Genomic DNA, 26,626 nt, shown 5'->3' with positions numbered 1-26,626 from the left:
CTTGTTTATCTGATTGCAGCCAGATTCAGAGGGTAAGAGCCAAATATTGGTTTTATTGACCCTTTTAATTTAATTTTAATTTTAAGTCTTGATCTTAAGCATCTACAAGTCAGTCTCACCCATCTTAAATTAAGAGTACTGGGCTTTAATTAAAGTCTGGCCTACCTTGGAGTCATTCTGACATGTAGTAAGATGGGAGGCAAAGCCTTATCTCAGGTAAGGTGGGGCTCTTTTTAAATCTGAGGTAAAGTGTTCTAGTATAGAAGCTGATCTTTGTTTTTTAAATATCATTTTATAAAGTTTACATATACTGTTGCTCGAGGTCGCATGAATATTAGCTAACACAATATAATATTATATTTAAATTGTACCCCAGTGTATAGAACTTATATAATCTTATTGATAAAAGGTCCAGTTATAGAACATTAAATGATATAAACAAATTTCCAATATGTTATTCTTATAAGCCTAAAATTACCATGCAACCTTTTGGAGAATACCAGCTTGATATAATTCTCTTTTGAAGCTTCTACCTTAAAGACTTATATACCTGGAAAATATGAACGCATTTAATACACAAAGAAGAGCAATAGCGCCACAATTACATCGATGTTTTTATATTAATCAAGTTTAGCTCTTAAAGAAATAACATATTACAATATTACAAAATAACAGTTGTTTTTTAGCCACAGTTGTATAATCCTTAATTCCTTCAGATTATTTACACAAAATCTTCCGTATATAACCAATTTACACAGACCTTCTTTATCACCTACTTAAACCCTCTTATTTACTTAATCACACAGACTCTCTTATTCCAGAAACACTTTTTTTCCCTTCTATTAAATCCATACCTAGAACCTTCTGATTTCTCTTTTTGATCTGTTAACCCCTTCTTTATTCACATTTTGACACAATCCTTGTAAATTTCTGAATATAGGCAAATTATTCCATTTTAATAAGAAATATTTTGTTATTTACAGTACACAGTTAATCACATCTGTTTACCATTTCATGAAAACATAAACAGGTTTAAGTCTATAGAATTATAATGTTGTAGGGATGGATAAGGCAAGGCACAAAAGATAGCATTGAAGATAGGGAAACAGTTTTATTTGGCTGCAGCCAGGCTCAGAGGTCACAGCTTCTGCTGCAATCAATCAATCAATCTCCTGAACCCCAAGTTCAGGTAGTTTTGGAAATTTATACCCAGCATGTAAGAGGAGGGACTCAGAAGTTCACAGTCTGCAGAAGTTCACACAAAAACAGTTTTTTTTTCACTGTTCTGGGCAATTTAACCCTTCAAGGACACCTGAAAAGGGGAGAGCTTTTTCTTCCCTTTCTTTCCTCCCCCTGCCAGCAGTTACCATGGAGCTCAACAGGTAACTTCTCTTATCTTAGAAATGGAGACACCTCTAGGAATCCCCAGCTCAAGGCCAGAGGGCTTGTTTACATATTTTTGTGAAAAACTAGGGAGGAGGTGTCTAGCATCTGGAGTTCTGATTTTTCCAGGCAAGTGGCCAAGTAAAACCAAGCAACACAAAAAGAGGAAGCTTATCTACATTAAATTTTATTGTAGAGACTCTTTTGCTATAGTCCTAAAATCAGCCCTGGTGAAGATTCCTGGAGAAGGTCAGTTAAGACTTTTCTGTGGGCCTGGGGGTCGGGGGGAGACAGGAAGGTGGGGCTGAGAGCAGCTCAGGTAGACTTTAGAATTAGGAAGGAGATGTAAAAAAAATAATGGGAAAAGGGTTTGGGACTTTCCCTAGCAAGGAAAACTTGAGCAGTAGAATAGATAGAGCAGAGGGGAGTACAGGAGCGAACATCCCAAAAAGCCTGTAAGGAACTTTAAATTCTTAGTAACCTTGTTTTCAGTGATGACAAAGCAACTTTAAAGGCTAGTTTCACCAGATATAAGATAGGGGTCTGAGGGCCCTCCTCAGCTCATTTGAGCTTTGGGTTAGCCAGTAAGGGGGTCTGGTGGGACCAGGTGTGGTCACAGACAGGAGAAGAGAGGAGTGAGTGGATGGAGGGATTCCTTTAGTACCTGCTACCTCACAGAAGGGGGCAACAGTTTGGGGAAGGGCGGTGGTGTTTTTGATCTAGTAATTGGAAGGGAGAAAGCATGTTGTTGAGGCAGGGGTGATGGTGGAGGGGCTGGGGCAGAAGGTTAAGGGTGAGGACCTATTTGAGCCAAGCAATAGAGTGGAGATTCATCATCAGGGTCCAAAGTAGTGGATGAGTCCAGAGGAAGAGAAGGTTGGGGGGGTCAGTGGTTGGGGGGGTTGGTTTGCAAGCTAGAAGAATGTGTAGAGGTTTTCAAGAGGTGCAGAAAGCAGGATTGGATCAGAGAAAGAAGAAAGCTTGGATATAGGGGATGTTTATCCATTTTTTCGAATGCTCAGAGTAGTTGTAGAGACCCCTTAGAATGGAGGGATCCAGAGATCCAAAAGGAGGTCATTTGCTTTGGTTGTCTAGGTGATAAATAGGCAAATCCTGGGTGCTATATTTAATCAATTTGGGGGGTTTGATGCCCGGTGTCAAGGAGAGGGTCTTGAGGTTCTCTAAGAGACATTGTAAGGGAGAGTCAGCAGGCATTGAGGATGTATTGCCCATCTTGCAAACATTATATGGGGAGAGGATGGAGCTGATTTATTGTCAAAAGGAGCATCCCCGCTAGAGCCAAAAATCAGGCACTGCCTAGTGGCAGGTTCGAGCTGCAGAGATTGGTCATCACCAAATCCTGATAGTTGAGGCTTCCATTCTGGACAGGGCCAGGGCCATGGGAGACCTTGGCCAAGGCTTTTTGGGACTCCTCCTGGAGAGGCTGGAGACTCCCAGGGCCAGAGAAGGAGAATGAAAGGGGAGGGTAAGCATATTTCTAGCAGCCGAGTCTTAAAGGTGAGAAGACTTTATGAAGGCCATGGAGATCATGAAGGTCTAGGTGGGATGTGATTTTCCTCTCTCTGTTATGTGTTCCTGAAGGTAACACAGTCCTTTGAAGATGATGTATGAGGTCTATGCCAGGGAAGAGGAAGGGAAGGAATTTTGAACCTAAGAGTCAAATCTGCCCAAGGAGGGAGTCCATGGGGACCATCATGGCCTTGAAGGATGTGATGGGGTGTTTTCCTCCCCACAGGTGGGCGAAGAGGTCAAATCCTCCCAAAACCACCATTAGGTTTAGGACTCCAGAAAGGGGAAACTCACCAATAGAAGGTCAGTGGTGGAGGTCAAGAAAATGGGTTCAGGTCATCTGGTGACTGGCATGTCCGAAGGAAGAAGGACCCAAAAGTGGGTTTTCACCCTCTTCCTGGGTTTAAGTACTGGATGAAAGGAAAGTGACCACGACACTTAGAGCGACCAAGAGATCTTTATTACGGTGGTGTCTGATTAACAAGGAAGGAAGATAAAAGAAAAACAAAGAGAGAGAAAAGAAAGAGAGAAAAAGAGAGGGGGGCCCGGCAGGAGAGAGTTTTTATAGCCAAAATTAATGGGGTCTTTAGGTCTGCAAGCTGCCTTATTGGCGTACAGTGATTGGATTATACAGTAGTTGCTAAGGGTGTCATCTTCTGCCTTCAGGCAGAGGGGTCAGGGATCAGATGTGGGTTTCCTTTGCACCAAAGAGGTAGGCATGGAGTGTTCAGCCTTGATGCAAACAAGCCATAAGGAACCAGATGGGTGAGGGTCAAGTGTTCAGCCCACCCTTTAGCTAACATTTGTTCAGCCTGCTCCTCAACTAACAAGTCCCGAGCTCAGATGACCTGCGCACTGTACTGCTGCCTATAGTTTTTTCAATTGAGACATAACATTTATACACTCCACAAGTTTTCACATGTCACCACCACCTAGATCAAGGACAGGACATGCCATTGCTCCAGAAGTCCCCTGGGGCTTCCTCGTAGGTACATCCTCACTTGTCTCCTGTACTTTTTTTCCGCCCTTCAGCAGACTGCAAAGTATTTAACCAGGCATAAGCAAAATCGCCTGTAATGATCACTTGCTCAAGGAACCCACACAGGGATGCCTCTATCGGATCTCGTGGTCACAACGAGGGACATATCTGACTGATCAAGTAACAAATGTTAGCTGGGTGCTGTGGCCCATGTCTGTAATCCCAGCAACTCCAGAGACTAAGGCAGAGACTGCAAGTTGTAGGCCAGCCTGGGCAACTTAGTGAGACTCTGTCTCAAAAAATGAAAAGAGCTGGAATGTAGTTCAGTGCTAGAGTGACCCTGGGTTCAATCCTCACTACCAAATAAAAGGAACAAACATTTATTTCCCAGTGCTAGGTACTGTGCCAAGTGCCAGGTAAGCAGCAATGGCAAAGCCAGCTTTCAAGTCACTGAGAGTTCAAAGATGAGTTGATATTAGACAACTACACGGATGTATAAGGAGTACATCATTAGTAAGCAGCATGTGACAGAGTAGAAGATGTTTTGAAAGATACTGGGGGAAAGGTCAAGGATGCCGTTCCTGGGGAAGTGAAAAATGCTGAGGCTGGAAAGGCCAGTGGTCAGCATTTTCCAGGGAGAGGAGGAAAAGTCCTTAGGCAGAAAGTGTGAAAAAGCAAAGGCCCTTAACCAAGCACAGCGACATATACCTATAGTCCCAGTGACTCTGGAGGCTGAGGTAGGAGGATCACAGTTTGAGGCCACGCTCAGAAAGTTAGCATGGCTCTAAGCAACTTTGCAAGAATGTATCTCAAAATAAAAAAATAAAAAGGGTTGGGGATGTGACTCAGTGGTAAAGCAACCATGGGTTCAATTCCCGGTAAGACAGAGAGAGAGAGAGAGAGAGAGAGAGAGAGAGAGAGAGAGAGAGAGAAAGGAAGGAAGGAAGGAAGTGCAAAGGGCCCTAGGAGAAGAGACTGAGAAAGGTGCTCACTCAGTATGAGGCTGAACTTCCTTAAAAGCAAGGAAAGCTTTGAAGGGCCTTACAGGGAATTGGGATTGGTGACACATCCTAGGAATCCCCAGAAACATCAAGGGGGAAACTAGGGAATGCAGGGGGCAGCATGTGAGGCAAGGTCAGCAAAATGTCACTGAGACCTGCTTGTAACCCAGGGGTGAAATGACCTAGGCAAATTCAGGTTCCATATATGGCTCACAGTCATAGGTTTTATTTAGATACCACTCTGTGGGCAGAGACCAAATAAAAAATTTGTTCTTAGGGATTTTTTTTTTCTTTTTCCCATACAGGCAATTTATAGGCGATTGAACCCTGGGGTGATTTAACCCTAAGCCACATCCCCAGGCATTTGTTTTCTTTAATTTTGAGACAGGGTCTTACTAAAATGCTGAGGCTGGCCTCAAACTTGTGATCCTCCTGCCTCAGCTTCCTGAGTTCTTGGGATTACAGATGTGCATCAGCACACCAGCCCTATTGGAGATTATTTATTGTGAACGATTTCTCAAAGCACATCTAAGAAAGTGTCCACATATCTTTATAATGATATTTACCACCATATTATTTAGCTTACAATGCTATTGCTGGTTAATATTTAACCACTGGGTCTCTCCAAATAACTCCATATGTGCTATATACATACACACACATATACCTAAGATTATTGTAAACTTTCTAACATAAAGATATATAGCACTCAATTTATATAAAACAATAAAATGAAGTATACAAAGTCTTCACTATACTTTCCATGTTGTTAACTGACTCATTTACGGACTTTTTCCAAACCCTTCTCCACAGCCAATCTGTGGTTTCAATTCTACCCTGTGGTAAACAGTATTTATAGTCTAGTTCATGAGATTCCTAAAAAAAAAAAAGCAACCCATCTAGGAGAATCTGGAATCTATAAAAAGCAGTTCTCAATTATATTCTGCTATAAAACAAATGTGATCCTGAAATCTGTACACATGGAAAAATAAGAATTCATACCCCATCTGAATCAAATGTATGATATGTCAAGATCATTGAATGTTTTGAGCAACTAATAATAAAATTTTTTTAAAAAAGCAGTTCTCAAAAGCCCTCAGACCTGGCTCCATGTAACCCTGTTGGTGGCAGAGAGGGAAGCAGGGTTGGGAGAAGTAGCAAGAATTAGAGTGAGCTCTGGAATGCAGGGATAGACAAAGTGGAGCTCCTAGACCAGAGTTCTCATCAGGTGCCCAAATGAATGGATCCTCAGTAAAAAGTACAGGAGAGAAAGAGCAAGAGCAGGGGAGAGAGGAGAGAAATAAGAGAATGGGAAGAGGAGGAGGAGAAGGAGGAGGGGAGGGGAGGGAGGGAGGGAGGAAAGAATTCAGCCACTCTCCCCATAAAATAGGGATAATCACTTTGCATGGGATTGTAGAAGGGATTAAATGAGGGTTCCACGTATATCATGTAATATTAAATATATTTAATATTATAAATCCTTTCCCTATCCCAAAGAAAAAGGGCTTTGCTCTAAGGGCATTTAGGGACTCAGCAAAGAATTTAAGGAGGAGTAATGATATTAGTTTTGTTTAGGAAAAATCATTGATTGGAGGGGAGGACTTATCTTTTGTGTGTGTGTGTGTGTGTGTGTGTGTGTCTGTCTGTCTGTCTGTCTGTACATGCTGGGGATTGAATCCAAAGCCTTACACCACTGAACTACACACCCAGGCCCCTAAAAAATAATCTTTTCAGCCTAGTGGAGGTTGAGGAAGGGAGGGGAAGAGGGCAGGCTTGAGGCCCAGGGAAGAGGTAGTCATGGTCAAGGTGAGAGATAATGAGATCAGGGTAGTGAAATGGAAAATGGCATGCACACTTGAGAAGAAATTAGGAGGGAGTTTGAACAGGCTTGAGGGACTCTGAGTTAGCCTTGATGCTTGCCTTTCCTTCTCAGCCCACCTCTGCTGCTACAGTGGGTACCTCTCCCTACCACATGTACCTGCTCTCTGGCCCCCAACCCAGGCTGCTCCCAGCACTCGGCACTGCTGGGTTCCCGGGTTCTTGAACTGACAGGATTGGCTCTAAGTTCCTCCCCTTCCAGCACTAACCCAGTATCTACAGAACAGCCAGAATGTTACTTACAAATCACAAATCACATCCACTCCACCTTAAAATCCTCTAGTAGCTTCCTATCACATTGAATGAAATAAAGTGCTTTAACCTGGCTTCCCCAGTTTTCTCTTGCTGCATTAGTAATTTCCCCTCCCGCGCTGCTCCAGTCTTTCAGTTTTTCAGCACTCAGCTCAGGCCCACTCTAGAGAGTCTGCCTATCTCTAAAATGTCCTGAACCTGCTCTGCCACTTACCCCCGCCCGCCTCACTCCATCCTTCTTCCTTCCCCTGCCCCCTCCATATTTGCAAATGTGGGAAACAATCATGCACTATCTTGAAAAGTTGAACTACATTAATTTCTTTTCTAAATATAGACCCTAAGAATTCTTGTACCTGTTCTCCAAAAATATATTCCTTTGGGGTTTTGAGGTGTTTTTGTTTTGTTTTGTTTTGTTTTGTTTGTGGTACTGGGGACTGAACTCAGGGATGCTTTACCACTTAGCTACATCCCCAGCCCTTTGGATTTTTTATTTTGAGACAGATTCTCACTAAGTAGGACTGGCCTCAAATTTGTGATCTTCCTGCCTCAAAAAGGAAGGGACTACAGGCACATGCTATTCACCCAGTCAAAAACATTCACAGCAGCATTGTTCCTGGTATAAAGAACCGAACCCATTCAAAAGTCCATCAACAGAAGGCTGCAAACTAATGTGGTAAGTGGACACAATTGAATAACACGCAGCAATAAAAATAACTGGATGATAGCTACAAGCCTCAACATGGAAGAATTGGATCTGGGAAGTGATGTTGAGGAGAAAAAAAACAAAACAAAACAAAGTAACGAGTTTCAGATGAATACATGCAGTTATGATACCATTCCTACAAACTTCAAAAACAAGCAAAACAAAGAATGTATACATACATATATATCAAATCTATAAAGGAAAGCAGAGATAATTTCCTAGCTAATTTAAGTCAAGGATTCTATTAAGGTTGGCACCATAATACCTGCAGACAGCTACTTACAACTGCTGGTGCACACATGGAGTAAATGCCATGGAGAACTCTCCCAGCCTTTCACTGATCTTGAAGATCAAAAAGTCAGGAATGGTGGTGCATCCCTGAAATCCCAGTGACTAGGGAGGCTGAGGCGGGAGGATCACAAGTTCAAGGTCGGCCTTAGCAACTTAGTAAGACCTTCTCTCAAAATGAAAAATAATAAAAGGGCTGGGTATATAGTTCAGTGGTAAAGCACCCCTAGGTTCAATCCCCAGTGCAAGAAGAAGAAAGGGAAGGAAGGAAGGAGAAAGGAAGGAAGGATCCAGTTCCAGATCCAGTTTCAGTAAACAATACTGGGCATTACTGGATTAACAAAGTCTGTCATCTCCAGGCAACCGAATTGCAGCACCTTGCCAGTACTAGTAGCATTTTAATCTATAGTTTGGGACTGTATTTCAATACAACTTCATAGTGAAGGACTCTTGAATCATATGCTAGAGAACCCCTTCCTAAGGGAACCCCCACACCCCCGCCATGCATCATAGATGTGTCTCCTTCTTCATTGCTTTGTGACTTAGCTTTAGAACCAAGATGAACGGAGTGTTTGGGCAATCTTTTGCTTTCCTTTATTTCTTTCACAAATTTATTAAAATACCCTTTGTTGGAGGGTATGAATAACTTGGAAATTCAAAGTAGCACCCTGAGTACCATTCACTCTACCCGATAGTTACTGTGCCCCTCCTATGCATAGGAGGCTATTCAAGAACTGTAGAGAGCTTAAAGACAAAATAACATTGCCCTATTTTCTCAAGAAGTTCATCACCCAGTGGAAATATCAGAAGTATAACAAATAACAATGGTACAAGACACAATATGACCAAAACCATTCATGAAGGAGTTAGGAGCTTGGCTTATTGCCATTTGTAATCTTGGGCACATACCTAACTTTTCTGGGCCTCACTTTTCTCATCTGAAAAATGGACTAAAAGCCACATTTGTACCATACCATTAATAAGAATAAATGAAACACTTATAAACAGTAGTCTATGGGGCCTGGTAGATCATAGGCTCTTACTAAGTGAAACATTTTTGTGAATACAAAGTATTATGGGACTATACTAAAGGGATCAATTCAGTATATCCTGTACCTTAAGGACAAATAAGTTTTACAAAACTGCAGACAGGTAAAGGCAATAATTTGAAGACAGCACAGAGGTGAGTTAAGAGAAGTCCAATTGCCAGGTACAATGGTGCACACCTGTAGTCCAAGCTACTTGGGAGGCAAGACAATCACTTTAGCTCAATACCAGCCTGGTCAACAGACTGAGAAACTATCTCAGAGGATGGAAGGGTGGGAAGTGGATTCCAAAGCTCTTGAAAATTATCTGCCTTTTTGCTGCAACAGCAGTAAATAATCAGGGAGAATGTGCTTAGGAATTCAAGTCTGACTCCATAGATAAGGCATTAATTCCTGGATCAGCCAGAGAGCTCAGCCACTGGTCTCTTCTGATTAAGGTTGAGAATTCTCTTTTCCCATTGTCATCTTTTCCCTTTGACACTTTATCCCTTGTTTTTTAAATCAGAGCAGTCTCTAGGGCTCCACCTTCCTAGGCACATGATACTAACCAGGCTCCAATAGAGACCATTTTGCATGTTTACATTTTAGTCCAATAAATACTAATACCTTCTTGCACTATGACATAATAAATAAATCTCTGCCACCTTGTTTTTCCAGCCACATAAATTCTATTTTGCTTCCTCCTTGAGTGACAGAGGTTAAGAAAATATAATAAAAGTATACCTTAGTTATACTGTCAGAATGAAGTTTTCCTGCAGCATTTTATTGGGCCTACAGGAGTGGAAGAGAACAATATGGGAAAGCCACATTTATAAACATGCATAAAATTTATTATTCATAAGAAACAGATGTACTGTAATAAATTAAAATAAATTCTTTTCTGAAAATGATAAGCCCTACCTGGAACCCACCAGGAATGCCAAGTTTAAAGATGAGGGTGACATGGATCAAAATAAAGATAAATGAGAGCTACTAGGGGACAATAAAGATCTGACATCACCTTTAACAAGGCACGACAGGGCCAGTATTTAGAATTGATTAGGTTTGCTTAAGCTAATCAAAATCAGAAGGTGGCCCTAGAAGTACATCTACTGAGAAGAAATGGGTTCCGTTAGTTTTCCACAACAGAAGAGCAACATTTTTAAAATGTACATCAAGGTGCAGCTCAGTGGTAGACTGCTTGCCTAGCATGTGCAAGGCCCTGCGTTCTGTTCCATCCCAGCACAGCAAAAACAAAACAAAATGAAAGTGCAATCATGCCACACTCTGCAGGACCCTCCACAGTCTTGACCTCCTCCTCTGCCTGCTCCCTGGGGCTCCTCCACCCTGACCAACCTGGAGCTCTTCCTACTCCTTCCTGCTCCTGCCTTAGGGCGTTTTTGATAGCTTTTCCCAGTGACTTCTCAACCATAGATGTAGTCAGGCCTTCTATTTCCCTGGGTTCCACATGCAAAGATTTGATCATACAGATCAAAAAATATTAGAAAAAAATTAATTAATTAATTTTAAACAGAAAGTATTAGATGCCAGGTGCAGTGACGCACGCCTGTAATCCCAGTGACTCGGGAGGCTGAGGCAGGAGTACCATGAGTTCAAAGCCAGCCTCAGCAATGGCCAGGCACTAAGCAACTCAGTGAGACCCTGTCTCTAAATAAAATACAAAAAAGGGCTGGGGATGTGGCCCAGCAGTTGAGTGGCTCTGAGTTCAATCACTGGAAGGAAGGAAGGAAGGAAGGAAGGAAGAAAGAAAGAATTAGAAAAAAATTGCATCTGACTAAACATGTATAAACTTTCTTGTCATTATCCCTAGACAGGACAATATAACAAATACTATGTGACATTTTTACATTGTATGAGATATTATACATAATTTGGACAGGATTTAAAGCATAAGAGAGGATGTGCATAGGTTTTATGCAAAACTATGAGATTTTATGTGAGAGACTTGAGCATCTCAGATTTTGGTATTTACAGTGGGTCCTGAAACCAATCCCAACCCATGTTGGATACCAAGAGACGATTGTACCTTGGGGGGCCACCCTAGAAACACAGATCCGAGCCAACCTGTCCCTGGTTTCCCAACACCCCACATCTTCTACTGAACTTTTTTTTTTCTCCATAAGCACTAACCACATTATAGCACAATACCATGAACCTATTTGTTATATCTGTTGCTTGATTTCTATCTTAAAAGTAATTTTTAAATTTTAATATTGAAATGGTAATTTTAAAAATCTATGAAAAAAGTAATTTGTAAAGTCAAAGACAAACTTTGATCTGTACCAAAAAAAAAAAAAAAGTTGATTTCTACAATTTATTTTAAAATAGTGGGACATGGATACCCAGACCACCCATTCTGATTCAAAATGACTAAGGGGGGCCCAGACTAGCTTTTTCTCTGTCAACAATGATTTGAATGATTCCGGTGATAACTATTATTCACATAGGCCATCAAAGCTGGGAAAGAGCAGTGAAGAAGGAAGAAAACCAGGACAGTGATGAGTCAAAGACAGGTTTCCAGAAAGTGGCCTAGAGCTGAGAGACAAGCACCAAGAAGCAGCCACTGGGCTTTGCAAAACAGAGGCCTGGGGGTCTCTAACAAGAGCAGCTTGAGAGAAGTAGGAAAGTCAGTGCTGGTTTGCATGGGGTGAGGCAGAGAGTAAGAAGACACAAGAGTAGCACCAACCTTTTTTTTTTTTTTTTAAGTCAAACTGTTAAAGGAGCAGGGAACAACACTGGAATAGAGACATGGGACATGGGGTAATGTGCAGTCAAGGGAGAATCTGAGATTTTGTTTATAATTTTATTTAGAGAACTGACTTCTGTTTAGAGGACTCATGGGTCATTGACTCAGTAACAGATAACCCACAGGAGGACAGAGCCTTTGTTTTGTTTACAGGAAGGTGGTTCAGATGTAGGACTCAGCCAGATCCAAACCCAGGCTCCATCCATTACTTTGTATGAATTATTTACCCTCTCATGCCTCAATTTTATGTCTCAAGAGTAACAATAATGTATATATAATGGGGCTATTGCAAGGATTAAATCCATGAATACTGAATGCCTGGCAGAGATAAGAATCCCCGATCCTAGAACACCTTGCTTGGTATATTATTTGAGTTCAAAAAGAATATTAACTAAATGACTGAAAGAACACTGAGAATGATCCAGTAGAGAAGAATCTAAATAGACCACATACATAGTTAACCCCAAGAGGAATTGTAGATAATGCAGTGCTCTGATCCCTCCCAAGGACATTTTCTGATCTTAAATTCTTGACTCTTTCTCCTGGTCCTCTCTTGCCTGAAGGCTGGAGTGTTCTCTGTGTCCTTTGAGCTTCTCCACCTCTGCTCCAACTACCTAATGCCACAATGTCCCAGACATTCCTCCTGGAGCCCTTGTGCTTCCTATCTATACACTAGTTGATTTCATAATGTTCTGTAGCTTTAAGTACCACTGAGGAGCTCCATGCACTTGAATGTATCCTATTTTCATTAATCTCCAGCTAAAATTTAGTATTTCATTCATGAATAAAGTAGTATTGTAATCACCGTAACTTTTCACCAAGAGAAATCAGAGACATTTTCATATTACATTACAGTTGTCTCAGATTTCTAAAATATTTTTTAATTTTGTTATTATTTTGAAATTAAGGTAGTTCTTAGGATCACTAGTCTGTGATTTAATATAATCAATACAGAAGCATATTATATTGTTGTATCACAATCCTTAAATGCCTAATTATATTTTAATATAGTTTTCCTTCATAATCTTTGTGTGTGTTTGTGTGTGTGTGTGTGTGTGTGTGTGTGTGTGTGTGTGTGTTTTGCTGGTGAAACCAAGGTTTCTCTGCTTCTGCTGGAGCTGGTGGTGTCTGCATAAGCAGCAGACCGCTACAGCCTCAAAATGTATTGCAGCCCTTAAAAGTGAGCTATGCTGGGCTGGGGCTGGGGCTGGGGCTCGGACTCAGTGGTAGAGTGTTTGCCTAGCATATGTGAGGCACTTGGGAGGCACATATAAATAAATGAAATAAAGGTCCAATGACAACTAAAAAAAAAAATTAAAAAACAGTGGCCTATGCCTTCCATAGTCCAGTGTTGCAGCAGACACAGCAGCTCACAGGCAACATCTTTCCAGGTTATTATCTCATAGATCCCAAGAGAGAAATTCACAAAATGGAAGGCTAGAATGAAAAAAAGTACAATTTATTCAAGAATAGAAACAGACCTCTCACAAGGCAAGAGGGGACCTGATAGCAGGTTGTCAATCTGAGGATACTGGTCCAGGAGTTTATATAGCACTGGGGTCAAGGCTATGGGTCCAAATTTATGCTAATCAGGGTTGGAAAAGTACCAGTGCTACCAGTTAGCCTTACAATCCCATTCAGTCCTGCTCCACTTCCATTTCTCCCAGCTTCTTGGGAAGCGGGAGGCTGAGATCACCTCATCATGAATGCTTGGTGTTGCAGGCTGCAGTGCTGTGTGGACCAGGTGCCCACACAGGCCCAGGCAGGAATGCCTCAGCACAACAGGTCAGTGCACCCTGGCTTGCCACAGCCCTGGCTAGCTGGACCTCAGGCTCATGTTGGCATGGCGGGCTCTGCATGGCCCCTGCACATGTAGGCTTCACTACCTGTGCTTCAGCGCTCCCTAGTCACTGTTCTGCAGCTCCGTGGCTGCTTCACTGTAGCTTCTCAGCATGACCAGTGGGCTGGCTATATGGTCAGTAGCTGGGAAATCATGTCACTGGAGATCAAACCCAATACCTTGCATGTGCTAGGCAAGTACTCTACCACTGAGCTACATCTCCAGCACTCTCCTTATTGTCTGCCTTTGTTGCTATAGTTTAGCTTATTGTTAATTATTTTGTTTTTAACCTGTTAATATTAAAGCATTATAGCCTTAAAAAGAAGAAGAAGAAGTAGAAATAAGAAGGACTGGGATGTAGCTCCAGGGTAAAGCATACCTGGATTCAAGCATCAGTACCAAAAAAGAAAAAGAAAAAAATCTCCCAATGGCTTCCCCATTAAGAGGATAACTCCCCCTTTTGCTTTATAGTCTGGCATTCTGAATTTGGGGGTTCTGCATGTAAACATTCAACCCACGACAAATCAAAAAAGATTTGTGGGAGGCTGAGGATTGTAATTTGAACCCAGCCTCTGGTGGTCAATTTATCCAGACCTTGTCTAAAACTAAGGAATAAAAGGCAAGGGATATGGGGTTGAAGCTCAGTGGTAGAGTGCTTGCTTAGCATGCATGAGGCCCTGGGTTCAATCCCCTGTAAAACACATACACACTCACACACACACACACACACACACACACACACACACACATACACAATGTTTAAATTGCACCTGTACCAAAACATGTTGACTTTTTCTTGTCATTATTCCACTAAACAATATAGTATAGGAACTATTAACTTTTACATTGTGTTATGTATTTAAGTAACCAAAAGGTGATTTAAATATGGGAGTATGTGCATAGAATATAAGCAAATACTGTACCATTTTATATAAGGGACTTGAACACCCAGGGATCTTAGTATATATGGTGGGAGTGCTCCCTAATATCTACACACACTGAGGGAAAAGTGCATTTTCTGCTGGTCTAGCCACAAACACCTGCAGTTTCCTTCCCACATCAAGATATTGACATGAAATTAATCTTTAAATTGTTTACAATTCCATACTTTAAAATGAGGTCCTGTTAGCTCTTCTTAGGTTCTGTCCCCACATTTATCCTTTGGCTTTCTGTTTAGTCCCCAAAACACTTTAATTAGGTACTCCTATTGTAAACCTTGATTAATATTCACATGCACACCATCTCCAAATACACTCACAAATAGGATAATGGTACAAACACTATTCTGAATCTTTTTTCCCGTACGTACTTTGCAAAATTCTTTTCTATCAGTTTTTACAGATGTGCCTTACCCTTCTATTATTATTTCATGATGTGAATGTACCATAATTCACCATTTTCCCAAAAGCTGTTCAAATTTTTTATTACTATTAATGCTATAATGGACATTTCTGTATGTGTGAATTTAGGATTTGTGTATTTATATAAGATGAATTGTAATAACAGCTACTCAGGAGGCTGAAGCAGGAGGATCACAAGTTGGAGGTCAGCCTGGGAAATTTAGAGAGACCCAGCCTCAAATTTAAAAAGGGAGTGTGGTTCCCAGGGATGGTAGAAAGTTCCTGGGTTCAGTCCCCAGTACCACAGAAAACAAACTCCACTAAGGAGGTGGTCAACTTTTTAGTGCAGAAATAACTATTATTTATGAACTATTACTCATAAAATTCTCTAGCCCCCCCCCCATGAGAGGCAGAAGGGTTAAGGGCCCACTTTAAATAGCTGCCAAGGGCTGAAGCCACAGTCCTCTCCTCCCTCAACACAGGGGAAGCTGTGTGTCCTCGACCCCTAAACTAGGCCAAAAGATCTGAATGGTGTGGAGCTGACCAGTCCTTCTCACCCTCTGTGAAGCACTTGTGGGGTACTTGGTGCCTCCTGACCTTCACCTTTTCACACATAAGGCCGCACACCCCCAGGCCCACCGCTGCAGGACTGAGGGGCCCCTCTCAGTAGCCTGGAGCCAGGCTCCCTTACCTGCTCCCTCACTGGTGACTGATTCCAGATATTAGTTTCTGGTTGTACAGAAAGTCCACACCTTGCCATGGTTCAACTTGGGATTTTTTACTTTACAATGGTGGAAAAGCAATACCAAATCAGCAGAAAACGTACTTTTGATTTTGAAATCAGATTATTTCTCAAGCTAGCAACATGCAGTACCATCCTCTCAGGAGGCTGAGAAGGAGCAGAGAAGCCACATAATCGGAAGGGGAAACAACTGTCTCCTGTGTGCTCTGTTGCTGAGCAGGAAGTTTAGTAGGCAAGGTGTGATTAAAAAAAGCATTTCTACCTAGGTTGTTTTCAATTTATTTTGGGCTTATTGGGATGTAACCTTTTGGGAGTCCCCCTGATCCGTAGACTAACTTCCCCATCCCCAGAGAAGAGCTGTCCAATGGTGTGCCCTGCCAGCTCACATGATCCTGCCGTCCAATGGTGAGCCCTGCTGGCTCACATGATCCTGTCATCCAATGGTGAGCCCTGCCAGCTCACATGATCCTGCCGTCCAGTGGTGAGCCCTGTTGGCTCACATGATCCTGTCATCCAATGGTGAGCCCTGCTGGCTCACATGATCCTTACCCACCAATTAGAATGCACCCCAGGCCAGCTGCCAAAAAATGTTAAACTGTTTCAACTGTCAAACCACCCCCAGCTCTATAAATATGCAGAGCTGCCTCATGAAATGGGCATTTTCTCCAAAAGCAAGCCTTGATCATTCTTTCATAACCCCATTGTAAGTCAAAGAGCATCTGTTTATACTACTTGTGCCTGAGTATATCAAGAGAAAACCGTCATGCCTGTGGGTTAAACTTTAGATTTCAGAGTCTGTCTTCTTGGGCTCGATTTCTGCCTTTGCCACTTATTAGCCAAACAACTTGAGCCAGCGTACTTGACACCTCTGAGTTTCATTTTCCTTTTCCGAAAGAGAGACAATAATAGTACCTGCCTCAGGGTGGTTGTGAGGATTAAATGAGGTATTATGTGAGTTTAAGAGAGAAAATGCTCTTCACAGTGAAAAGCTCACAGAGGTGGGGGACTCCATCTTGTCTGGTGGATTTGAATGAGGGTCTATCAAGAACTGGCAGGATAACTAATCCACCTGTACTCAGCTGCCTTGAATTTGAACTAGGAATCAGGGAGTCAGGCTTTTCTGAGGATTAAAGAGATAAGGGCATTTAGAAAAATACCTGGTAGATAATAGCACAGAAGTGATTGTTATTATGCACTATTTTCTCCAGGTATCAGAAGAGTATCATTACAAGGTAGATGCTCTGTTTACTCAAAGGCATAGTCAATAATTTTTAAAGAACTGTTTGAAACTAGACATGGTGGAACACACCTGTAATCCCAGAGACTTGAAATGCTCAGACAGGAGGATCACAAGTTTTAGGCCAGTCTGAGCAACTTACTGAGACCTATCTCAAATTAAAAAATAAAAAGGGCCGGGATGTAGCTCCCTGGTAGAGCACCCCTGGGTTCAATCCCCAGTGCTTAAAAAAAGAAAAAGAAAAACAATTATTAGAAAACATTTTCTTACCAGTTAATTATTTTGTAGAACTATTTTAAAAAATGTATTCTTAACAACAAAAAGCAGTACCCCCTCACACTGGCAGAGAATTTACATAGTACCCTGCACAGTGCTAGGCTCTTTGCTTTCAAGGATTTCATAGATCATCAGAGCAAATAAAGAAAGTAGACAATTGCAATAAAGTGCATTTAGCTCAAGGTATACTACTACTTTGCTCTCTTGTTTAATCCTCACAGCCACAAATTAATCTCAGCATGTACAAGGGGATTAAGGGACACAGATGAAATTAAATGGGAGGAATCCCCTATGTGAGATTTTTTGCTTTGTTTTGTTCTTTTGCAGTAGTAGGTATTGCACCCAGGGGTGCTCTACCACTGAACTACATCCCTAGGCCTTTTTACTTTTTATTTTGAGACAGGGTCTTACTAAATTGCTGACCATGGCCTTGAACTTGAGATCCTGAGTCACTGGAATTACAGGCAGGCACCACCATATGAGTTTTAGAGTTCTCCTATAACTGCTTTATTTACCTTCACCTTAGAAAGATTTGAATGATCAAATTTTGGCATATGGACTTTCCTTTTGATCCCTTCATTCTAGCTTGGGTTTTCTAAACAGAGTAAGTCCACTGCCTTTTGTAAACCACATAAGGGCCTTAGAGCCTCACTACAATGTAAATGGAAGCAGCATAATGGGGCATGAAGCTCAGGATGTGGACCTAGGTGGGTGCTCCTGGTAATTGGGCAGATCTTCAAAGCCTGGCCTGTGTCACCCAGGGAAGTCAGGACAGCAGGAGATTGTGCACCTGGTAGATTGCATGTGGACTATAAAGGGGGAGTCAAGAGCTGTGGGAGCACTGTTGCACACAGAGAAACAGCCTGTGCAAAGTACTATGGGAAGTCTAATATGATGTAGAGACCATGAGGTATTCTTTGTGACTGAACAAATCATGTTGTGGAATGGGTTTGGTCTTTTTTTTTTTTCCTGTGAACAATAGTGAGCCACTGAAGATTATTGAGCAGGGGAAGGGCATGATCTAATGTCCATGTGTGAAATACCCCTTACATAGTCATGGGAAGATAAACTGGAAGAGTAAGGTCTAGAGTCAAGAAGTTGAGAAAGGAACTATGGCAATGGTTCAGGTGACAAGAGGTAATAGAACTGAGAAGCCAGTGGAGAGATCTTCAGGAAGCCAGGAAAGGGGAGGTACAAACTGGAGACTAGTTGGGTGTAAGAAGTGAGAGTAAAGTAACAAGTGAGAGTCTCCCCAAGGTTCTGGCTTAGGTAGCAGGGTGAATGGCCCTGCAATGTGCATCAGAAATAAAACAGGAATGGAACCTGCTTGTGGGGTCTGATTCCAGGTTTAGACTATCCAAGTGGAAGCATCCAATGAAGAGTGTGCAAATATGGGTGTAAGCATCTGCATCTGCAGACTTGTCTCCTAGCATCTCTCCACTGGTTCTTCTGGGGTTACAGGTTCTTAAAAATGATCTTGAAAACTTAACATCTTGTCTCCAGAAAATTCTAGACAAAGAATTCCCTTCCTCTGAAAAGCCCTACATGACAAAACGCTAGTAAAGGAAGAAGATAGCCTGGGGACATCACAGTCCCAGGGTGAGTAGAGGAAGGGGAGCCACACAGGCCTTTTAAAAGGTGTGGGCAAAAAAAATGTGGCATATATACACAATGGAATTTTACTCAGCATTAAAAAAGAACAAAGCCATGGCATTTGCAGGTAAATAGATGGCATTGAAGAAGATAATGCTAAGTGAAGTCAGCCAATCCCCCCAAAAACAAATGTGGAATGTTTTCTCTAATATAAGGAGGCTGACTCATAGTGGGGTTGGGATCATGGAGCATGGGAGGAAGAGATGAATTCTAGATAGGGCAGAAGGGTGGGAAGGAAAGGGAAGGGGGCAGGGGATTAGCAAGGATGGTGGAATGTGATGGACATCATTATACAAACTACATGCATGAAGACTTGAACTGGGTGTCAACATACTTTATATACAAACAGAGATATGAAAAATTATGGTATATATGTGTATTAAAAATTGTAATACAGAAAAAGTACATGTATAAAGACATGAATTGGTGTGAATATATGAAAAATTGTGACATATGAAAAATTGTGCTCTATACGTGTAATAAGAATTGTAATGCATTCCATTGCTGTCGTATATTTAGAAAAAATAAAATCAATAAAAGATAAAAATAAATAAATAAATAAATAAATAAAAGGTGTGGGCAGAGCAGCACGTAGTGGAACACACCTGTAATTCCAGCGACTTGAGAGGCTGAGGCAGGAGGATTGCAAATTTGAGTCCTGCCTCGACAACTTAATGAGACCCTGTCTCAAAGAAAAAATTGAAAGGGCTAGAAATGTAATTCAGTGGTGGAGCACTCCTGTGTCTAATCACCAGTACCTAAAAAAAAAGGAGTGGGCAGAGAGGAGGAAAGGAAAGGCTGGGTCATTGTGGGGTCAAGGGACAGCTGAGGCTCAGGATCAGAATAAGGACTGTCAGGACATCAAATTCTTGGATTTCCAACAAAAAGTCCCTGTCATCTGGGGACTCATCTGGGAGTCATATAAGGTCATCAGAGTACAAGAAGTGACTTTCAGTGAGCCAGTGGACTAAGGAAGTGCAGTCCCTATTGTTAGCAAGACTTTGATTAACCCGTGGTCATTATTTACAGCTCTCTGTATATTGTAACTGCGCCACTGGTTCTAAATAATCACTATCCAGTATTTATTTACACAAAGTGCCTTTAGAATCAAGTCAGGCTTGGAATTTGTAGAAAAGGGGTTGAGAAAGACCAAGAGATGAGTGGAAAAGAAAAACCAAACAGAGAAAGTTACAAAGAGAATCATGACTTCACCAATGTGGATTTGAGACATTTTTTCTTGGACTAGAATCTGAGTTTTTTGTTTTGCTCTGCAAATGAAATCAGAAATTCATAAACTTGGTGGGAGAAAATATCATTTCACTGAGAGATTAAGTACAAATAAGATATCCTCCTCGGCAAATATAACAAAAATGCCTTTGTTTATAACTAAAAGAGAAAGGAACTTATTTTAAGATAAATAGAGTGGACTCTATCTTAAATGCATGCATTTATGACTTGTGTTTGCTAGGATTACAGGTGTGCAGCACTGCACCCAGCTCAATTTAACAATTTTTCGATACAATTAGCTGAAGCTAATCCCAGCACAAATAGAAAACAAACGTTATAATTTAAGAGGTGGATAAGAGAGGCAGAAAGGAAACAATAAAATTAAAAATGCCCCCATCATATGAAAGAGTGGGAAAATGGCCCAGTGTCTGGCTTCTTGGAATTCATATTTCCATTATGTGAATTATTAATTCTTCCTGAAATCACCCCCTTTTCCTCTGGAGTGTCCTTGAGTGAACTCAAGCAATTGCCCTTGAGGGCCATGTTAGCTCTCCTGCCATCCTCATGCAGCCCTCCACACACCAGGACAGTTTCATTTTACTTTATTTTCTGCAGTGGTGGGGATCAAACCCAGAACCCTGTGCATCATAGGCAAGTGCTCTACCATAGGCCATTTTGAAGGAGTCCAGGACATTATCAGAACTTTTTTGCTCAAGGCTGAAAGATTTGTATACAGTTTATAAAAACCCTATGACCTGTTTTGTGATGAATTTATAATTATTTATAACTATATGCCTAGTTACAAAAAAAAGCCAGTAAGAGCTAACCTCAATAGTTCTTTCTGTGTCCCCTGTGTTAGTCTAAATTCTTTGCATATGAACTCATTTAGTTCTTACAACATCTGTTAAAAAAAAGGGGGTGGGAGAGTCATTGGCCACAGTCACCCAGCCAGTGACATTTAATGTAGGCAATGTGCCCTCAACAGCCACCACCTCATTCTAATCCATATAAAGATAGTCCAGACTCAGAACAGTTCAATTTACAGTTTTTCTTTTCTCCTTTTTTCAGTCCTAGAGATTGAACCCAGCAGCACTCTACCACTGAGCAACATCCCCAGTCCTTTTTGTTTTTGGTGAGGCAGGATCTGGCTAAATTATCAAAGCTGGCCTTGAACTTGCCACCCCTGCTGCCTCGTCCTCCTGAGTTGCTAGGGTTACAGGTGTGCACCACTGCATCCAGCTCAATTTAACAATTTTTCAGTTTTACCATCATATGAAATATGCATTCTTAGGATTTCTATCTCTTCCAAAACTAGCAATTTGCAGTCAGATCCTTTCTAGAGATGCTGGACAGCAGCAGCATATCCCAGTTCCCAGTAACTCAATCACCAGAGCCGACAGCCACAGCTCTAGTGGCTCTAGTGCACTGTGTTGTCAGGTTGAGGATTTCATTAGGCTAGAAGTACTACATGCATCTTCACTGACAATGCTTTCAATTCCAGATTGGTTTATCAGGATGTATACTGGAAATCTAGCCTCTTGAAATAGGATTTGGGATGCAACACACAGTTCAGTGCCAAGAATGATAGGGATCTGCTAAAGAGCAGGTTTTAATGTTCAGGTAGGACTTTACAGGGTATTCAAGAAAGGCATGAGATGGAAAAGATGCTTCCACAGGTGTTCAGGGAACTTTCCTGAGCTCCCAAAGTTTCCAGGTCTACACAGTCCCCCATCTCAGGCCATGACAACCCCACCCAGGAGTCCAGGGCAAAATTCTTGGCATGATCATTGGTTCTTTCTTTCTCATTCAATCTTCTGCCCATCAGATCAGAGATCTTTGCTTTGTGCACTTATGGCTTCCAGGAACCTGGAATAGTGCTTGGCTCAGTAAATATTTGAGATGCAAAGGCAGGTAAAGAAACATCAAGAGAAGCCCCTGTCTGCAAAGCAGATAGGACCCAAGGGCTTTCTACCACTCAGCTGCATCCCCAGCTCTTAAAAAGAAGAAAACATGCACCACAACAGCCTGCTTGACTCCAAAGGTTCTAGCAATGTGACCCAGGATGCATGTTTAACTTTTTCCTAGAGATGTTTGCTTATCATGACTCTAATATGCATTTTTCAGGAAATAATCAAGCATTTGTAATAATAATAACTAATTTTAGGTTTGATGTACATACCAAGTCTCATTCCAACAATGTCACTAGTGAGGTTCTCAGTAGATCCTATAAATTCTAAGAGGCTCTGAGAGGTTACTTAAACGACTCAAGATCCCAACCTAAAAGTAAGGAATCTAAATTAGACCCAAAGCCAGGCATGGTAGCACACACCTATAATCCCAGCAACCTGGGAGACTGATGCAGGAGATTGCAAATTTAAGGCTAGCCTGGGCAGCTTGGTGAGACCCTGGTCTCAAAATGAAAAATGAACAAGGATTGTAACTCAGTGGTAAAGCACCCCTGGGTTCCATCCCCAATACCACCAAATACTAAATAAATAAACAGAAGATCACAATTAGGCAGTCTGACTTCTGAGGTCTTTTTTTAAAAAAAATAATACATACATACATATGATAAAATAAGTATATTTCATATTATTCCACACCAAAATGTTGGAGTATCTGATGGACCCACTTGAAGCAAATTGTCCATTTGGACTGGAATTGACCAGACATCTTCATCAGGGTATTCCACAGTACCTCCTATGCCAGAATGACAACTGCACCCTGTGACTTTGCTTCCATACAATGTCCAGGATCCCACTAACTACCTAATCAATTTTTTTTTTCAGTACTAGAGATTGAACCCAGGAGTGATCTACTACAACTACATCCCCAACCATTTTTAATTTTTTTTATTTTTAGACAGGGTCTCAGTAATTTGCCTAGGCTGACCTCAAACTTACAGTCCTCCTGCCTCAGCCTCCTGAGTAGCTCAGGTTACAGGAACACACTATAATGTCTGGCTACTAACCAATGACTTAATATCAATTGAAAATAGTTGCTCAAAGGGGTCTCAAAATCATGCTTTTCAAATTCTATCAATTCACTTGTCTTTGCTTCTGACATTATTATACAAGATATAGCTTCTTCTCAAGTGGGGTATTTGCTTATCCTGAAATAGACAATATATATGCTTATCTTTCTTCTTTCCAACTTTTCTGTATATTTCATTTTTATTATTACTCATTTAAAGAATCATTGCTGGGATTACAGTGGTACATGCCTGTAATCCCAGCAATTTAGGAGGCTGAGGGAAGATGATCATAAGTTCAAGATAAACCTCAGCAACTTACTAAGATTCTGTCTCAAAATAAAAGAAAAAGGACTAGGGGTGTAGTTCAGTGAAGAAAAATGACTAGAGGTGTAGTTCAGTGCTGGAGTGCCCCTGGGTTCAATCCCAGTACCAAATTTTATATATAAATATATAAAAATTATATGTATACATACACATACCATTAGGGACTCATGAATTAGATTTGATGTGTTTTGATTGATTATTAAGACTATTCTTTCTCATATAACTCCTATATCCTTTAGACACACTCTCCAAAAATATCCAACTTTCTTGTGTTTCTGGAAAAAATAAATCCTAGGTGCAACCTGTCAGATGCTTTGGGGGTGGGGGGCATATTTAGGTAAGATACAGTTGTTCAGAGCTCTTACATACCTACTCTCTGTGCTTCCTTGACACCTAGACCTGTGTCCACTGCAGAATCCATGATGCACAGGTGTGCTGATAAGACAGGTGCATTGTAGGTCTAGGATATCCCTGCTAAGAGACCCAAGCAAAGATAAGGCCAATCCAAGGGCCAGTCCCTGTTCCAGTGAAAGTGCCCTGAGGCGGAACAGAGTCCAGAGGGCCTGGAAGATTTGCCTGCAAGGAAGAGAAAGTACAATGAGGAGGTGAGAGCCAAACATGGCACCACGCTCCTCAGTAGTGCCAGTGCCTCAGTATGTGGAGTCCTAAGAGGAAGCTGGGAAATCAGATTTCTTTTGTCTTAATAGTCATAATTTGTATTGAGTAAATGAATGGAAATCACCTAGAATGACTTCTTTTGAACTATGCTAATGAATGCCAGCAAAGCAAATAAGTAACAGAACTAATGTTACCAGAAAAACTCATAAACTGAGGCTGTTTTGCTTTGGTTTTATAGTTTCTTTTATTTGATTGTTATTGTTGCATTGTGTATAAAGGACATAGTCCTTTTCTGTTCATGAAATATTTCTAGATTAGGAAATGGATTAGAATTAAATACGTCCTTGTTTTCTGATGTTCCCAAATCATTCTTCATCTTCCTGTTATTCTTTTTTTCCCCTCCATTTTTCCCATGCGCCCCCCCCACGTGTGTGTGTGTGTGTGTGTGTGTGTGTGTGTGTGTGTATCACAGTTTATCCATTCATCTAGAAAGGCATCTAGGTTAGTTTCACAGTTTAGCTATTGTGAATTGAGCTGCTATAAACATTGATGTGGCCGCATTACTATAGTATGCTGATTTTAAGTCCTTTGGTATAAACCAAGGAGTGGGATAGCTGGGTCAAGTTTTTCCAGTTTTCTAAGAAATCTCCATACTGCTTTCCATATTGGTTGCACCAATTTGCAATCCCATCAGCAATGTATCAGTGTTCCTTTTTTCCCACATCCTCGCCAACACTTATTATTTTTTTTTATTCTTGACACCTGCCTTTCTGATTGGAGAGAGATAAAATCTTAGAGTAGTTTTGATTTGCATTTCAATTTGCATTTCCCTAATTTCTAGAGACGTTGAACATTTTTTCATATATTTATTAATACATTGTATGTCTTCTGAGAAGTGTCTGTTCAGCTCCTTAACCCATTGATTGGGTTATTTGGTTTTTTGGTTGTTTTTTTTTTTTTTTTTTTTTTTTTGATGTTAAGGTTTTTTTAGTTCTTTATATATCCTGGAGATTAGTGCCCTATCTGACACGCATGTGGCAAAAAAATTCGCTCCCATTCTGTATGCTCTCTATTCACCTCATTGATTATTTATTTTGCTGAGAAGCAGCTTTTTAGTTTGAATCCGTCCCATTTATTGATTCTTGATTTTACTTCTTGCACTTTGGGAGTCTTGTTAAGGAAATCAGGGCCTAATCTGACATGATGAAGATTTGAGCCTACTTTATGTCCTCTATTAGGTGCAGCATCTCTGGTCTAATTCCTAAGTCCTTGATCCACTTTGTGTTCAATTTCCAAATATTCTACCACTTGATTTAAGAGCCAAGACAGTACTAAGATTTTGCCAATACACGAAATAATTAGATAGAGATGACCAAGACTGAAAATGTGTTAGGTCAAAATGCAAAATGTGATTTAAGCCATTTTCTTTTAAACTTATTGTAAAATTTAAAGATAATTTATATTTGGGGTACAACCCTGAGTTCTTTAAATACTCAGCAATTTTATAATTCTGGTCAGAGAGCTTGAGTCACATACATAATAAAAATGCTTTTAATTTTGTTATAGTTTTTTGAACTTATAGAAAACTTTCAAGAAAAATACAAAGCTGTCATAACAGATTCACCACTGATGTAGTGCCTCATGTATTCTATCTCATGCTCATATACATTTACATGGTGTGTTTTAATTTTTGTTTTCATTTTCTGAATCATTTGGGAATAAATCAAAGATGTCACATCCCTTTATTCCTAAATATTCCAGTGCATGTTTCCTAAGCTCTTACATAACCAATTCCTAGTACACTGTGACGCTGAAGCCTAAACTGTTCAAACCTTGACCTGAATTTACAGAGCTTTACACACAATTGACCCACCTGATCACACCAGAGGACTTCAGGGGAGAGAACAGAGACGGAGATGAGCACAGTCCTTTTAGTCTGGCTTGCAGTATACCCATTCATTCCCAGTAAAATCAAGAGGAAAGGCAATACTAAGGACTTCTCAAGAGTCAACCTCAACTAAGCAATGGCAAATTTGTTGAGTATTTCAAAGCGCACAGATGAATAAACTGCTTCTCTGACTATGCCATTGTTTTTCCATTTAGTTAACCTTTTTATATTTATCTCACTTTTGCTTTGCTTTCCCCATAAATGGAGTGAGCACTTTGGGTACTAATTCAGTTTTGATTCCTCCAGACTTTCTTTCTTTCCAGAATGCCACTCTTTATGGAAATTGGTTTCAGAGGTATCGACTCAAATTATGACTTTTGTCACTTATTAGTTGGGTCCCTTGGAAAAGTCACTCCGTCTCCTGGAAAAGGAGATACTGAAACTTCAGGTGAATGGTTGCTGTGAGGATAAAATGGAAACAATGTAAGAACCTAACAGGTACATACATGCTGTAGTGCTCGACAGCGGTTAGTTCTGTTCCCTTCTTGATTGGTCTACCCCTGCTGCCAAGCCCATCCTTCCCAGAATTTTAACTAAAGTGACACAGACAGCCACATAAGCCTTTGCTAACAGGTGGGCATTATCCAGATGGCAGGGGCCACAGCCAGACTGGCTGCTGGGAGTGCTCTGGCTGGCCTTTC

The 26,626-nt window shown here is 41.0% G+C and overlaps 1 protein-coding gene across 3 annotated transcripts in view; it reads left to right on the top strand.

Moving 5' to 3' along the window:
* The window catches only part of LOC143392528 (solute carrier family 28 member 3-like), a 109,329-nt gene that overhangs the window by 1,265 nt on the left and 81,438 nt on the right, over positions 1–26,626 (top strand). The window contains exon 1 of one of the 3 annotated variants that reach the window (XM_076846126.2): positions 1,594–1,632. The exons of 1 other annotated variant lie outside the window; for it this stretch is intronic. The gene's annotated coding sequence lies outside the window, so the exon portion shown is untranslated. Of the gene's footprint in view, positions 1–1,593; positions 1,633–7,524; positions 7,697–26,626 lie in introns of those variants that run through there. One more of the 3 variants, XM_076846128.2, reaches the window with a different exon arrangement.

The sequence above is a fragment of the Callospermophilus lateralis genome, chromosome 2 (assembly GCF_048772815.1).
Source record: "Callospermophilus lateralis isolate mCalLat2 chromosome 2, mCalLat2.hap1, whole genome shotgun sequence".
NCBI classification, from domain to species: Eukaryota; Metazoa; Chordata; class Mammalia; order Rodentia; family Sciuridae; genus Callospermophilus; species Callospermophilus lateralis.
The sequence above is the reverse complement of the archived record's forward strand: the minus strand, read 5'-3'. Positions and strand labels throughout refer to the sequence as shown.